Source organism: Myotis brandtii, unplaced genomic scaffold, assembly GCF_000412655.1.
Source record: "Myotis brandtii unplaced genomic scaffold, ASM41265v1 scaffold927, whole genome shotgun sequence".
In the NCBI taxonomy this organism is placed as follows: domain Eukaryota; kingdom Metazoa; phylum Chordata; class Mammalia; order Chiroptera; family Vespertilionidae; genus Myotis; species Myotis brandtii.
The window spans coordinates 223002-234498 of NW_005371823.1; the positions used below are offsets into that span (position 1 = coordinate 223002).

The following is an 11497-nucleotide window of genomic DNA, read 5'->3' on the forward strand; positions in this document are numbered from 1 at the left end:
CCCGGTCTGCGCCCTCTTGCAGTCCCGGACCCCTCGCTCCTTACCACTCGGCTCGCTGCTCTCGCTGTTCCTTAGCGCTGCCAGCCATGAGTCCGGCTTCCGGCTGAGCGGCACTCCCCTGTGACCACCAGGGGGCAGCGCCTGCATTAAGCGTCTTCCCCCTGGTGGTCAGTGCACCTCATAGCGACTGGTCGTTATCTGAAACTAATGTAACGTTCCTTGTCATTATACCGCAATAAAAGTAATTTTAACTTAGTCTGTGGTGTTAAAAAATCTGTAAGAATTGGACCTTTCTTGCTCCCCCAAGATACTTTCTAGGGAATTCTTCAGAAATTTTAATTTTTATATTGTATATGACTATCTTTTTTTACTTTTTCTGTCAATGAAATTATATTATACAGGCTGTTCTGGACTTCCTTTTGTTCACTAAGCATTTTAAAAATATATATATTTTATTGATTTTTTACAGAGAGGAAGGGAGAGGGATAGAGAGTTAGAAACATCGATGAGAGAGAAACATCGATCAGCTGCCTCCTGCACCCCCCCCCCACTGGAGATATGCCCGCAACCAAGGTACATGCCCTTGACCAAAATCGAACCCGGGACCCTTCAGTCCACAGGCCGACACTCTATCCACTGAGCCAAACCAGTCAGGGCAGCATTTTATTTTGGACATCTCATACCAGTACATCTGCCTCATTTCTTTGTGGCAGAATACTATTCTATTGTATTCCTATGCTATAATTTTACTCAGCCAGTTCCCTATTCTTGAGCATTTAAGTTATTTCCAGCTGTTTTACTGTTACAAATTATGTTTCCATGAACATCTTGTACATGTATTCTTGCATTCCTCTTGATATATTTGTAGAGTAAATTCCTAACAGATGAATTCCTTACTCAAAGGGTATGTACACTTTTAGAAAGATACATCAACTTAAACTCCCACCAATAAAGAGAATGGAGGCATACTCGGCTCCCTGTCATCAAAAGAAGGTATATCAACCACAAAAATTTTTCCTTAACCTAATCAGTGAAAATGGCATCTCTAGTTTGTATTTGTGCTTCTTTAATTATGAGTAAGTACTTTTAAGTATATTAACAGCCATTTTTTTGTGTGTATATCTTTTGGTTTAAGGCTTTTTTTTTTTTTTTTTTTTGATCCTCACTCGAGGATATGTTTTTATTGAGTTTTAGAGAGATGAAGGGAGAGAGACAGACAGAGAGACATTGATGTGAGGGAGAAACCATTCATTGTCTCTCAGACTGGGCCCTGACTAGGGATTGAACCCACAGTCTAGGTATGTGCCCTGACTGGGAATCAAACCCATGACCTTTTGGTGTATGGGATGGTGCTCCCACTAACTGAGGCACCCAGCCAGGGCAGTTTGAGGTTTATTTTGATTTGTATGTTGCTGAACTTTTAGCTGTTTGAATATGTGCAAAGCAGCTGTGAAAAAATGTAAGCTGTCAAAATGTTTGAAGTAGGGAAAGTACTTGTTTGCTTATTAAAGGTTCAGAGTATTTGCTAAAGAAACTGAGATACTTCTTGTCTTCTCTTTCAAGGTTAAGGACATAAGTTTCTGGTCTTCTCATTCCTTTGGATTAGTTTATGTGCTGGAACAGTACACGGCACCCTTGGCACTAATTAGATATTTGTTAAGTAAATGATTTGACTTAAACATAGCTAGAAATCTGATCACCAAGGTGTTATAGCCTCGTGATATTGGGGCTGTCATCATTCCTTTTTTTTTATATTAGTTTATTTAAACTGTTCCAAATTAGTCTTCTCTATATAATAATTTTATATTTGGATCAGGAATGGTTAAGATTTCATCGAAAGGTTTTTGTCATATCATGAAAAGTATATTTCCCCCTAAATGATTAAATTGTTCCTGTTTCTGATACATGACTGGCAGGTGGAGAAGTTTGAGAGTAGTTCATCATCTGACCAGGAACAGGTGGTAGTGGAGGTAGGGGAGGACTTAGCTAATGAAATGTGCAGTAGGGGGGTTGGCACTGTTCCAGTGTTACTAAACTGGATTTTGTTTCCACTCAGGCACTTGTAGTAAGAGATAGCAGACTAATTATAGGGAAAAAGAAATAGTATGTGATTGTGAAGGAAAGGTTTTCTTAATCAGTATTAGCCAAAAACCCTAATAATGTTGCAGAGAGACTTCTCCAGGCATTTGGCAACCCACAATTGCATTCAATTTTAAACAAATCTGGGAATTTATCCAGAGTCTTCTGGCCAGATTCTCAAGTAAGTGCATCCTGCTTGCTATCCCGGGTTGTCTCTCCCAGGTTCATTAGGTCAGATTGTATTTCCTTTTTTCTCATGCTCTGGCTAACTACCATCTTCTGTTTCCCATCTGTATCTTTGTCTTAGCTACAGCCTCAAAATCCTTAAAAAGACTGGTTTATTAAAAAATACATATGGTTTGCAAAAAAGTGAAAGATGATTTTTTTGTTATATTTTCCAATTATAGTTCTCAGAAAAGGCATTGGTAGCTTGAATTCAAATCTTGCCAGCTCTCTATAAAAACCTCATTTAGGATCATTTGGCCTAGTAGGTGAAAAACTGTTCATTTGCCTTGCCTGCCCGCTGAATGGAATTTATCATAGCATTTTCCAGGCCTTCTAAATGTTTTTTCTGTCAACAGGGTGCAGTTCTTTCAAGGTACCTACTGTTCCCAGTGACTCATCAGAGCTCTTGCAAAACTCAGGGTCAGGCTGAGGAGACACATGAAAGGGTGAAACTGCGGTTGTGATAGAGAATCAAGCTATATGCTTATGATTTATGACCTCTCTCTGTCTCTCTCAGTGTGTGTGTGTGTGTGTGTGTGTGTGTGTGTGTAATTTGAAATTTAAAAAATGTTAGAAAGTAAGCAAGCAAGCAAGCAAATGAGCAGTGGGCCTTAGCACTCTTAAACATTTTACCAAACATTCCAGGAAAAATAATTCCACTCTTCTACAGTTTCTCTCAAGGAATAGAAGAACAAGTAAACACTCCCAACTCAGTTTGAGGCGTGCCTTACCTTGATACCAAAACTTAGTAGTGACAATATGAGAAAAGTGTAGTCCAGTTTTACTTATGAACACAGATATAAATATCCTAAACAAAATATTGGCATCTGAATCAAGCAATATATTTAAAAATTGTCCCTGTTGACCAGGTTGAGTTTCTAGTAGAAGACATGGTTGGTTTATTATTAAAAATCAATATATTGCCCTAACCGGTTTGGCTCAGTGGATAGAGCGTCGGCCTGCGGACAGAAGGGTCCCAGGTTCGATTCCGGTCAAGGGCATGTACCTTGGTTGCGGGCACATCCTCAGTAGAGGGTGTGCAGGAGGCAGCTGATCGATGTTTCTCTCTCATCGATGTTTCTAACTCTCTATCTCTCTTCCTTCCTCACCGTAAAAAAATCAATAAAATATATTTTTTTTAAAAATCAATATATTAACAGTATGTTAACAGATTAGAGAAATATCATCTCATCTTAATAGATACAGAAAAAACATTTGATTTGAAACATGATTCCAATATTTAAATTTATGAGTGCATCATGATACTTTAAAAACCTTATTGATCTCCAGTGGAATATCTTAGTGAACCAATCATTATTCTGAGATTTGGTCAATAAAGGGTAAAAGTGAAGTATTTCCTTGCCTTTATACCAATGGATAACCAAATAGGATATTAGAAGGAATGTCTTTTTATAAAATTATTTCAGCCTGGCCAGAATGGCTCAGTTGGTTGAGTATCATCCTGTGCACTGAAAGGTTGCTGGTTTGATTCACAGTCAGGGCACATACCTGGGTTGTGGGTTCAGTCCCCTGTTGGGGCAGGTACGGAAGACAACTGATGGATCTCTCTTTCTCTCTCTCTCTCTCTCTCTCTCTCCCCCCTTCCCTCCCTCTCGCTCTCTTCCTTCCTCTCTCTAAGTATGTCCTCAGGTAAGGATTTTTTAAAAAGTATTTCAGCTAATAAATAAAAGAATAATATATTCAAAATATCACCATTTTTAACTCCTCATAAATTTATGGATTTAGGCATTAATCATCAATAGTTGCTAGTATCTCAAAAAGAAAGACAACCAGATAACATGTACTCCTAATAGAAGACCAAAATACCACCTGAGTTTTTCTCCCTTTCTCCACCTAAAAATACTAAATGTGGTTAATCCTCTACCAACTACTAATTTATAGGAAATACCCCCCAAAAATGTTAAACATCATTACATGGATGCCATCACCAAAATTCAGACATCACACACTACTAAACAAAGGACATAGTTTCTTCAACAAATAAATTGCAAAAAAAAAAGAGAGAGAGAAAGCTAAAAAAAAGGCTTAAGAGAGATAGTAAGCAATCATACTGTGTGCCTCTTATTTGGCTACTGATTTAAACAAACACTAAAATAAAAAACATAATGAGGGGTTCATATCCAGAATTTATAAAGAATTTATACAACTTAACACCCAAAAATCAATCCATTAAAAAATGTGCAAAGGACCTGAATAGACACTTCTCCAAAGAGGACATACAGATGGCCAATAGATATGAAAAGATGCTCAATGTCACTAAAGCATCAGAAATACAAATTAAAACCACAGTGAGATATCACCTTACACCTGTCAGAATGGCTAACATGAATAAATGAACAAACAACAAATGTTGGTGAGGATGTGCAGAAAAGACAATCCTCGTGCAGTATTGGTGAGATTGCAAATTGGTGCGACCACTATGGAAAACGGTATGGAGGGTCCTCAAAACATTAAAAATGGGACTGTCTGTGACCCAGCAATTCCACTTCTGGGTATACATTTTGAAGAAATCCAAACCCCTAATTCGAAAGGATATATGTACCCCTATGTTCATTGCAACATTATTTAAAATAGCCAAGGTTGGAAGCAACCCAAGTGCCCATCAATAGTTAAGTGGATAAAAAAAGCTGTGGTACATATATTTACAATAGAATATTACTCAGCCACAAAAAAGAATAAAATCTAATCATTTTTGATAACATGGATAGACCTAGAGGATATTATGCTGAGTGAAATAAATCAGAGAAAGACAAATACCATATGATTTCACTTATTGTGGAATCTAAAGAATAAAGTAAATGAACAAATAGAACAGAAATAGACTCATAGATACATAGAATAAACTGAGGGTTGCCAGATGGAAGAGTGGTTGGGGGGGCTGGGTGAAAAAGGTGAAGGGATTAACTAGTTACAAAACAGTCATGGGGATATAAAGTACAGCATAGGGAATATATATCTATATATATATATAAAAGGCTAAGTGCCCTACCTGGTTTAGGTCAGTTGATAGAGCGTCGACCTGTGGACTGAAATGCCCCAGGTTCGATTCCAGTCAAGTCAAGAGCTCATGCCCGGGTTGCAGGCTTGATCCCCAGTTGGGGGCGTGCAGGAGGCAGCCAATCAATGATTCTCTCTCATCATTGATGATTCTATCTCTCTCTCCCTCTTTCTTCCTCTCTGAAATCAATGAAAATATTAAAAAGAAAAAAAAGGCTGTGTCCATCCAACTGGTAGCTATGATGTGCACTGACCACCAGGGGGCATCTGCTCAATGCAGGAGCTGCCACGATGGGTACTGGCCATTTAAAAAGAAACGCACTGTGGACCTGGCATCGACAAACCAACACTCGGCTTCCCCCAAGTGGGACACAGGCCCCGCTACCACCCCAGAGCGACACCCCACCAAATCACAGCCAACGCTGCCAAGACCCCATGGCACAAAATGTGGTCCACAGCCCAGCTTAGCCCGGAAACGGTCACTGTGGGCGCCAGGTAATGATGTCACATAGCAATGCCCGGCTTCCTCTCCCTAGTGATGAACCTCCTTGGAGTTTCTTCAGCCCAGGAACACAACTTGCTTTAAGGCCAGGTGCAAACATTTCACAGTTTAACCAAATGTTTGTGAAGCGTTTTCATGTGCCTTATCTCATTTGATTCTCACAGAAGTCCTGGAGTAGGTAGATAGGAGACTCAGTAGAATCCTCTTTTCATTAGCTGGAAAACAGAGATTTAGAAAGTTTAGAAAACTGAAAAGAATTAAGGAATGGTAGAACTTGAAAATGACTTCAGGTTCTCTCACTGCACAGCATATAGGAAAACATTGCTGCAGTTAAATATTTTACCCTTTGTTCTCCCTGCATGATCTACAATAATAATCTGCTTCATGTTGATACTGCTGTGTTGCTGACAATTACCTGAAAGAGAAGTTGGGGTGTTGCACTGGGCTGGAAAAAGTTTAGCTAAGTTTATACTGTATATATATAAAGCTCTCGCTGGAGCCAATCACACGTGTGTTTCAATTTGTCATTGTCAGTCATGAATTTGGTTGACACTTCTATTATAGGGGAAGGGCGAATAGTGATATTAAAATATTCTAATTAATTTCCTTTCAATGTGCACAAATTCGTGCACTGGGACACTAGTAGTCAATAATCCTATATAATTGCAAATTGTCCCTGGGGAGTTTGACCAACCAAGAGTTCGATCGCTTGCTATGATGTGTGCTGACCACCAGGGGGTGGCGCAGAACAAAGGAAGGCCCCGGCTGGCAGCTGGCAGCCAGGAAAGGAAGGACCCGGCCAGCAGCCAGGGGAAGGAAGTCCCCGATTGGCCCTGATCGCCGGCCAGTCCTCGGGACCCTACCCGTGCACTAATTTCATGCAGCAGGCCTCTAGTATGGTAATAACTATGTATGGTACCAGGTGGGTATTGGAAATATCAGGGGGACACTTTGAAAGTATATGATTGTCTAATCACTATGCTGTCCACCTGAAAGTAATACAAAACAATATTGACTATAAACTGGAATTGAAAAATAAAATTTAAAATAATCAAAAACATAATTTATAACATTTGAGACAATCTTTCATGTTCATATAGTCACATAATTCAAGCCCAAGCCTGTGCCAAGGGAAATTAAGTACATTTACTGTTCTCCTGCCTAGCTCAGACCAGCAAAAGGCTATTTAACGAGATCAGGCAGATAAAGAAAGAATCTGAGACTCACTTTAAGGCCAAACTATAATGTAAGTAGTAACTGACAAAAGCAATATTATAGAAGTAATAGCACCACAAAACTAAAGTTTTTTATAAAGAGCAGGACATTCTATTTGAAAAAAAAATGTATACCATAAAAAATGGAAATCCGAAGTCTTCGGTAGAACCAATGGCATTCCTATCAGTTTTCATTTAAATCGGCGGTCGCCAACCAGTGGTCCTGTGAGGTCTGAAAGGTTGGCAACCACTGGTTTAAGGAAACCTTTGGAGCAGCAGTCGCCAATCAGTGGTCCGTGAGGTCCGTAAGGTTGGCGACCGCTGATTTAAATTGTACAAAGAAACACCCAGCAGTGAGTTGCACAGTAATATCAGCATTATTTGACTAGTAAAATGAGAAAAAAGACACATAATAGTGATTCTGTGGGCTGTTTAATTCAAGCATAACAGGCCAGTCTCAGTAGGTATCCTCCAGACCTGTGGGTTGCAAACAATGAAAATACATCCTGCATATCAGATATTTACATTACGATTTATAACAGTAGCAAAATTACAGTTATGAAGTAGCAACGAAAATAATTTTATGGTTGGGGGTCACCACAACATGAGGAACTGTATTAAAGGGTCGCGGCATTAGGAAGGTTGAGAACCACTGCTCCAGAGGAATCTTAGAATTGTGGATAATCCTAAAACAGCCTCCCCATATGGATTCGGTTCTTTGTTTTTGCAGAGTAAGGTTATTTGCTATTCAGACTTTAGAACTCTCATTCCATTTTAAATTTCCTGGGGTCACACTAGTTACCCAGACTTCTGAAGACTGTACATCTATCTGAAGCAGCATTTCTTACCAAGAATTGATCAGTGCCTTTCATTATAACCACTCCTGATTTTATGTTTGATTGATTTTATGCCTTTCAATTAACCACTTCTAACAAGAGCTTTGTTCCTTGCCTGATTGACCAGGAGCTCTATGGGACCCTCCCATTCTACAACCACTACAAGGAGACCTTTGGTGGGATAATCTTGGAGGCATCGTGGGTCTCATAAATGCAGACAAAGGGACATTCTTCCATCCCTAAAAATTTAAGCAAGCAAGCAAATAGGAGTTCGGCCAGAAACAGTGAGGACCAGATTGTCTGAAAGTCAAGTTGGTTATACTTGAAACTTGAGACTAGAATGGCTCCAAACGTTGATGTGCCAGGACTGTAGCAAGGGGAGCCAAAGCTGCTAGGAGGTGGCTTGGACCAGCAGGCAGCAGGATGGGCAGGAATGTTCTGAGGCCAGATTTTTATAGCAACGTTATTGTAAGCCTATTGAGCAGCAGGGAAATAGGATGCTGAAGCTGGGACTCCTGCTCCTGTAATCCTCAAGAGGGTTGAAGTAGTCCTGAGTCTTGGATACAGAATTATTAAATGGCAAATCAATGAAGGATGCAATAAGGAAGATGAGCATACTCAGGAATGAAAGACTGTAGAGGAAAGGAAAACAAATGGAACTTCTAAAGAGAAAATAGATAGCTATTGGTATATAACAAATGGAGAGTAGATTAGAAATAAACAGTAGATTAGAAACAACTGAAGAGTGTTTATGAGCAAAAAGAAAACCACACTTAGATATATCTTAATGAAAACTGCACAGCATCTAAGAAAGATCTTGAAAGCTGCCACAGAGAAAAGACACTATCAAAGAACAACAGAATGACAGAAGTATTTTCAATAGCAAAACATAACAAATAATGTTTTAAAGTGTTAACAAAATTATCCTAGAATTATGCTTAGCAAGACACTCAGGAAGAAAGACAGAATACAGGCAATTATAGGTAAATAAAAGCTGAGGACATTTTTTACCACAGACTTGCTTTAAACTAGTGGTTTTCAACTAGGGATAATTTTGCCTACTAAGTGATATTTGGAAATATTTAGAGACATTTTATTTTTGCTACTGAGATTATGTAACTTTTAACATCTACTTAGTAGAGGCCAGGGATGCTCTTAAACACCCTACACTGCATTGGACAGTTCCCCCACGACAAATAATTATTTGGTTCAAAATTTCATGGTGCTGAGTTTGAGGAACCCTCCTCTAAAGGAATTCTAAAGATCCCAGAGGACTGGTGATCTGAAATGCAACAAAGAATATTGAACAAATGAAATGGTGAACATGGCCCTTGACCCAAGTCAATATTTTCTCTATGAAATGATGTTAGTGTCTTATTTGTTGAGTAAAAAAAAATAGACTACTGGAAATATTGGACAATAATATTATGTGAGTCCAGAGGAGAGAGTTTGAACTGAAGCATTTGAAAGTCTTTGTTGTTTGGGAAGATGACAAGCCATTGTTTAATTTACTTAACAGTTTTTTAAAGTAAAATATGTGGTAAGATTTCAAGAGTAATTATGAAAAGAATAGAAATAGAGTGTGAAAACTCCAAGATAGAATAGAGGAAAAAATGGATTAAGGAAAAACAAAGCAAAAAATGCAGAGAAAGAAAATGAGAATGAATCATAGGGAAAGAAGGACAAATAGAAATAAAAACACGGTAGAATCCAGTCCAAATATATCAGTCTCTGAAGTTGATGGACTAAACTTGACAATTATTAAAAAGACAGATTGTCAGATTTTTTAAAATACAACTATTTTCTGTGTACAAGAGATCTGCCTAAAGCAGAAAACCCAAAGACAGCTAGTATAGTTATCATTATCTTTTTCTTTCTATTGTCTTAGGATTTATTCTGCTGTCTTTCTAGCTTCCTGAAATAGGGTCTTAGCTCATATAATTTTTGTTCTTACTACTTTTGCTGGATCCTACAGGTTTTAATAGGTAGTGTTTTCATTGTCACTCAGTTTTTAAGTATTTTAATCTTTGACCCTTGAATTGTTTAGCAGTATTTTTTTATTTCTAAACTTGCAAAGATTTTAAAATGTATACTTTTATAATTAAATTTTTATTGAATTGTTTTTATTGATCAAGATCATGGACTATATTATACCTGTTTGAAATTTATGCAGTCTTTAAGATCTAGTACAAAGCTTGTAATAAATTTTCATGTATGTTTAATAAAATTTATATTCTCTAATTTTGGTTGTAGAACTCCTAATGTCCATTAGATGAACTCTATTATTCAGATCTCTTTACCTTTGCTTATTTTGTTTGCTTTATCTGTTATTGAGAGAAATATATTAAAAATCTCCATGTGTGATGGTAGATTTGTCAATTTCTTGCTATAGTTCAATCCATTTTTGCCTCAAATATTTGAGGCATGGATGAGTGGGTGGGTGGGTGGATGGATGGATGGAGTAGGCAGCTTTTTTATTGGTATCCAATGCTCCTTTCTTCCTGGTATTCATGCCCTTGTATAATCCTTTGCACTTGGAGTGAAGACTGGACTTAATGACTCCTTCTAATTATAGAATATGGCAAAAGCAATGTTACTTTTGTAATGAGATTACAAAAAGGCTGGGACATCAGTCTTGCGCTCTCTTTGGTGGCTTGCTTTGAGGGAATCTAGCTGCCATGTTGTAAGCTGTCCTTTGGAAAGGCCCACATGGCAAGGAACGGAAAGAGGCTTTTGACCAAAAAGCCTGAAAAGAACTCAGTCTTGCCAGCAACGATGTGAGTTAGGTTGGAAGTGGATCTTCCCAAGGCCTTCAAATGAGACCACAGTCCTGGCAGACCCTTGATTGGTGCCTTATTGAAGCTGAGGGCCCAGCTAAGCCATCCCCATATTTCTAGCTCATACGTACTGAGATAAGTTGTGTTGTTTAAGCCACTAAGTTTGGGAGTAATTTGTTACACGGAAAGAGATAACTATAAACAAGAGATGCCCTAGTCAGTTTGGCTCAGTGGATAGAGCATCAACCCGTGGACTGAAGGGTTGCGGGTTCAATTCTGATCAAGGGCACCCACCTCAGTTGCAGGCTCCATCTCTGGCCCTGGTCAGGGCTCATGCAGGAGGCAACTAATAGATGTGTCTCTCTCACATAGATGTTTCTCTCCCTCTGTCTCTCCCTCTCCCTTCCAGTCTCTCTAAAAATCAATGGAAAAAGTATCCTCGTGTGAGGATTAACAAAAAATAAATAAAAAATAAAATTACTAAGACAAGTTTGTTTTATGTTTAAAAAGCAACAACAGCCCTAACCGGTTTGGCTCAGTGGATAGAGCGTCGGCCTGCGGACTGAAGGGTCCCAGGTTCGATTCCGGTCAAGGGCATGTACTTAGCTTGCGGGCACATCCCCAGTAGGGGGTGTGCAGGAGGCAGCTGATCGATGTTTCTTTTTTTAAAGTAATTTTATTGATTTTTTTACAGAGAGGAAGGGAGAGGGATAGAGAGTTAGAAACATCGATGAGAGAGAAACATCGATCAGCTGCCTCCTGCACACCCCCTAACTGGGGATGTGCCCGCAACCAAGGTACATGCCCTTGACTGGAATCGAACCTGGGACCCTTCAGTCCACAGGC

General features: G+C 38.9%; 1 protein-coding gene across 9 annotated transcripts in view; it reads left to right on the top strand.

Moving 5' to 3' along the window:
* Window positions 1-11497, top strand: part of SLC12A6 (solute carrier family 12 (potassium/chloride transporter), member 6) — a 95515-nt gene that overhangs the window by 42748 nt on the left and 41270 nt on the right. The window lies entirely within an intron of this gene.